The 6,000-nt window shown below is 42.6% G+C and overlaps 1 protein-coding gene across 1 annotated transcript in view; it reads right to left on the reverse strand.

Moving 5' to 3' along the window:
- slc6a9 (solute carrier family 6 member 9) overlaps positions 1–6,000 on the reverse strand; it is a 66,854-nt gene extending 60,854 nt beyond the window's left edge. Inside the window, exon 1 of the mRNA XM_058066768.2 lies at positions 5,981–6,000. The gene's annotated coding sequence lies outside the window, so the exon portion shown is untranslated. The remainder of the gene's footprint in view (positions 1–5,980) is intronic.

Genomic DNA, 6,000 nt, shown 5'->3' on the forward strand with positions numbered 1-6,000 from the left:
AGTCTTTGAGTACTTGTGAATCAGTGAAACTGGAGTCTTTGACTACTCGTGAGTGAGTGAACCTGGAGTCTTTGAAGACTCGTGAGTCAGTGAAACAGGAGTCTTTGAGGACTCATGAGTCAGTGAAACTGGATTCTTTGAGTACTAGTGAGTCAGTGAAACAGGAGTCTTTGACTACTCGTGACTCAGTGAAATAGGAGTCTTTGAGTACTTGTGAATCAGTGAAACTGGAGTCTTTGACTACTCGTGAGTGAGTGAACCTGGAGTCTTTGAAGACTCGTGAGTCAGTGAAACTGGAGTCGTTGAGGACTCGTGAGTCAGTGAAACAGGAGTCTTTGAGTACTTGTGAGTCAGTGAAACTGGAGTCTTTGAGGACTCATGAGTCAGTGAAACTGGATTCTTTGAGTACTAGTGAGTCAGTGAAACAGGAGTCTTTGACTACTCGTGACTCAGTGAAATAGGAGTCTTTGAGTACTTGTGAGTCAGTGAAACTGGAGTCTGTGTTTACTAGTGAGTCAGTGAAACAGGAGTCTTCGACTACTCGTGACTCAGTGAAACAGGAGTCTTCGAGTACTTGTGGGTCAGTGAAACTGGACTCTTTGAGTACTCGTGAGTCAGTGAAACTGGAGTCTTTCAGGACTTGTGAGTCAGTGAAACTGGACACTTTGAGTACTCGTGAGTCAGTGAAACAGGAGTCTTTGAGTACTAGTGACTCAGTAAAACTGGAGTCTTTGAGTACTCGTGAGTCAGTGAAACAGGAGTCTTTGAGTACTCGTGAGTTAGTGAAACTGGAGTCTTTAAGGACTCATGAGTTAGTTGGAGTCTTTGAGTACTCGTGAGTCAATGAAACTGGAGTCTTTGAGTACTTGTGAGTCAGTGAAACAGGAGTCTTTTAGTACTTGTGAATCAGTGAAACTGGAGTCTTTAAGGACTCGTGAGTCAGTGAAACTGGAGTCTTCAAAGACTCGTGAGTCAGTGAAACTGGAGTCTTTGAGTACTTGTGAATCAGTGAGAATGGAGTCTTTAAGGACTCGTGAGTCAGTGAAACTGGAGTCTTTGACTAACTCAAGTGTTCGTCATCCGGTGTGATGAACTGAGCCTTGAGTACCAGTGAGTCGGTGACACTTGAATCTTCATCGAGCAGCTCTGACTCAGTGAAACTCAAGTCTCGGTCGAGTACCCATGAGTCAATGACATTCCAGTCTTGGTGGAGCACCTGTGAGTCAGTGAAACTCAAGTCTCGGTCGAGTACCCATGAGTCAATGACATTCCAGTCTTGGTGGAGCACCTGTGAGTCAGTGAAACTTGCATCTTCGTCAAGCTGTGGAAAAACGTGTCCACCTCATGTGAGTCGATTCCACACATAAGGTGCAGATCATAACACATCATTACCATTACGGCCATGATGCCCATTATGGCCATTCTGCTTAAATGTTACTGATTAGCATTCCAACGACCGGTACACTTTATAGCCATTCAATTTAGCATCTGCTGGACAGAAAAGACATTTTAATACAGTAGCAAGAAACACAAATAAATCCCTGTGTCCTCGTGTATTCACGCCCGGCGAAGGCAATTATGTAAGCATTTTAGATGGCCTGCATGGGGAAGGAAGGCGGGCAAGGTCCGCAGACAAATGAGCAAAAACCTCAGTTCAACTCCTCCTTCTCCTCCTCCTACCCTCACATCCCTACACATCCATCTAAACAGGAGACACCAAGAGGAAAGCAAGCAAAGAGAGTACAAACAAAGAGACGGCTCTCCGTCCAAATAAAGGCTTGTGCCAGGGCACCATCTGCTCATCCGTTCGGTGGAAGTGCTGGCTTCCAGGGGAAAGTCAAAGACAACGACGCGGGAAGATTGACGGTACGAGTCTCGCTCCCGAAACAGTACGTCTTGGGCTGAAAGAACGGCAGCAGAAGGCTACCGGGCCGAGCCAAGCAGGAAGCGAGCGCCCTGTGTGTTAGCAGATTTACGCCCATGGGTCCATCCACCAACCATCTGCGCCTGTGTAAATTACGCTACCGTGCACGCTGGAACAATGGGAAGTTCTTTCAAAATAAAAGCAAACATTATGATTGAAGTGTTATTATCAACAGGGAGGCAGCGGGAGACTGGAAGAATGGAAAAGAAGACAATGCAGTGCCAGTTGGTGATGGGGGGGACGCACACACACACACACACACACACACACACATACCCAAACACAAAAGATATGTGTGTGTGAGTGATTTATTGATGTATTCATGAAAGATAGGCTCCCCATTGGCTTAAGCAACCATGAGTTGGTGAAATCAGTGCATATCAAACATTACTATGCTAAATATATTATAGTATGCATGAAAGCTGCCATTATCCGGTTCAATTCCACATAGCTTTTATTATGAAAATAAAACAAACTGTGGCCCGGGGGCCGGTTGCAGCCCACGACTGCAACTGAAACACTCTTGCATTCCAGCCCGAGTCACGCACAACCACATTAGCATGCTAACCAATGCTAACCCCGGCTAGCTTCCATTCACTCTCCAAGGTGCCGCCACCCAATCACCATTTCAATCTGTTTAAATAACTGCATTATACTTATAATGTGCATACACGGTATATTATGAATGTAATAAAATGTACATTATATTTAGTAATAAAGATAATCTACATTTATTATAAATATATTTAAAAAAATATAAACAATGCAAGCAGTTGATGTTTGCTGAAATAAAATAAAATAAAATAAAATAAAATAAAATAAAATAAAATAAAATAAAATAAAATAAAATAAAATAAAATTTAATTTAATTTAATTTAATTTAATTTAATTTAATTTAATTTAATTTAATTTAATTTAAAGAACAAAACAAAAAAAAACTTTAAACTGTATTATGGAAAGCAGGAAGTGAACAAATGTAACAGTGAAAGTACCAGATGTGGAGGGGTAGGATTTAATAAGCTTTGCTTCTTCCTACTCCTTTTGGACATGTGGAACTGTGAACTGATTATGTGATGCATTCAATTGTAATCTGATGCACGTTCAAATGAAATAAAACCACTACCATTACAAAATTTACCAAAAATGTGCAGTTTACAAATATCGAAACTAAAGCCATGATCCATTTGTTATGTCGCTTGTCCTCACCAATGTCAGTAACAATAAAATGCCGGAGTCTACCCCAACTGACTTTGGGGGAGAGGCGGGGTACACCCTGGACTGGTCGCTAGCCAATCACTTCCACTATATGCTGCACAAATGATCATTAAGAAAATACCCGAGTGGAGCTCCCCCGGAATGTGAAAATGGATCCACACAAGACTGAGTGAGCTCAAAGGTGAGTGGAATTCCCCACAGATTATCTCTAAGACTGTAAAGTGGACGTGTTTACAACACGCAAGTAGCAACCTGCAAGGTTCTACGCTCTAAATCATCTGTAATGTAACTTTACATGACGGTAGGTGCTGCTCTTTTGGGTAACAATGCTGTTAAAATTGACACATGTCAATTTGTTGGACAAGCAGATCAGATATTTAAGATATTTATATATAAAGTCAAACTTTGGTTTTCAAACGGCCCGGTTTTTATATGATTAATTTGACAGCAGCCAATCATGAGCTATGACAAAAACATTAAACATTAAACTCATCACACAGCAACTTGACTCTCAAACATTATACCTCAGAAATATGCAAATATGTACCAATACAATTTTAACACAAAAAAACCCAACATTTTCAAGTTTTAGACAAAATGTGTGAGAAAACTATTTCATTGTAAAAGCATAGAAACCATAAAAAATAGTGTGTGGCTCCATAGCCCACATGGAGGCTGATGTCATTGCAGCGCTCCAATGAATGAGTTGCTCAGATGCAATGCCTTATAAAGAGAAAACCTTTTGTTTCATTTTAAATATTGGTACATGTTTGTATCCGGTGCACCTTTTGAGTGTTAAGTTGCTGTGTGATGAATTTAGTGCCGTTGGTAGTAACGACATCATAACTGTGACTGTACACTGGTATATTTGCACATTTGGCACTGTTATATTTTAACGTAGCTGCACGGTAATCGAGTGGGTAGCACGCAGACCTCACAGCCAGGAGACCCGAGTTCAATCCCACCCTCGGCCATCTCTGTGTGGAGTTTGCATGTTCTCCCACACAGAGATGGCCGACAGTGGAATCGAACTCGGGTCTCCTAGCTGTGAGGCCTGCGTGCTGTAATGATAACAATAAATGATAATAAAAACTCAAACTGGAAGAAATTGACTTTAACGTTTACTGATTGATAGTGGGGACGCATGCCTCACAGCTAAGAAACCCGAATTCAATTCCACCCTCGACCATCTCTGCCACCAGTCCAGGGTGTACCTGATACATGTTTGTATCAGGTGCACCTTTTGGGTGTTAAGTTGCTATGTGATGAATTTAGTGCTGTTGGTAGTGACGACATCATAACTGTCACTGTACACTGGTATATTTGCACATTTACACATTTAGCAGCTAGGAGACCATGGTTCAATTCCACCCTCAACCATCTTTGTGTGGAATTAGCATGTTCTCCCCGTGCATGCGTGGGTTTTTTCCGGGTACTCCGGTTTCCTCCCACATTCCAAAAACATGCTAGGTTAATTAGCGACTCCAAATTGTCCATAGGTATGAATGTGAGTGTGAATGGTTGTTTGTCTATATGTGCCCTGTGATTGGCTGGCCACCAGTCCAGGGTGTACCTGATACATGTTTGTATCAGGTGCACCTTTTGGGTGTTAAGTTGCCATGTGATGAATTTAGTGCTTTTGGTAGTGACGACATCATAACTGTCACTGTACACTGGTATATTTGCATATTTACACATTTGGCACCTAGACCTCACAGCTAGGAGACCAGGGTTCAATTCCACCCTCGGCCATCTTTGTGTGGAATTAGCATGTTCTCCTTGTGCATGTGTGTTTTTTTCCGGGTACTCCGGTTTCCTCCCACATGCTAGGTTAATTAGCGACTCCAAATTGTCCATAGGTATGAATGCGAGTGTGAATGGTTGTTTGTCTATATGTGCCCTGTGATTGGCTGGCCACCAGTCCAGGGCGTACCTGATACATGTTTGTATCAGGTGCACCTTTTGGGTGTTAAGTTGCTATGTGATGAATTTAGTGCTGTTGGTAGTGACGACATCATAACTGTCACTGTACACTGGTATATTTGCACATTTACACATTTGGCAGCTAGGAGACCAGGGTTCAATTCCACCCTCGGCCATCTTTGTGTGGAATTAGCATGTTCTCCTTGTGCATGTGTGTTTTTTGTCCGGGTACTCCGGTTTCCTCCCACATTCCAAAAAAAACATGCTAGATTAATTAGCGACTCCAAATTGTCCATAGGTATGAATGTGAGTGTGAATGGTTGTTTGTCTATATGTGCCCTGTGATTGGCTGGCCACCAGTCCAGGGTGTACCCTTGGGTTAGGCTCCACCACCCCTCGTTATATCGAAGCGGTAGAAAATGATTGAATATTTTAAAATCTTTTACATTTCAAACATTTCATGCAAGACATTGATTGACAATCAGCCGCCACACGCTGAAAAAAAGGTTGCCATAGCGAGAGCACCGAGAGCAGCGAGCAGGACAGACCGATAAACGTTCCACCTGGAGAACTTCAAGTGTGAATGCATTTGAAGGACATGAATAGGAAATAGAAAAAGTGACTTCAGTGGAGTGTGAATGTCAAGGGGAGAGCCGGGGCCGTGTGGGTTTGTGTTTATCTCGTTCTCAAGATGGACAGGAGGACTGGGACTAAACAGGCGAGAAAGAGAGAGAAGGAAAGAGCGGTGACCTGACTGCCAATGATGCCAAATCTCTATTTAACGCCTCGCCGGGGCCTGTCAGCGCCACGTTTTTACCTCCTCGCCGTATCACTGATCGGCAGCCAACAAATAAAAACCAGTTGAGATGTGATGAAAGAAAACTTCACCAAGAACTTGAAGACGGTGACTGAACTCACCAGGATCCCAGCGATCTGCT

Source organism: Doryrhamphus excisus, linkage group LG6 (genome assembly GCF_037039965.1).
Source record: "Doryrhamphus excisus strain RoL-2023G ecotype Guam linkage group LG6, RoL_Dexc_Guam_v1.1, whole genome shotgun sequence".
In the NCBI taxonomy this organism is placed as follows: domain Eukaryota; kingdom Metazoa; phylum Chordata; class Actinopteri; order Syngnathiformes; family Syngnathidae; genus Doryrhamphus; species Doryrhamphus excisus.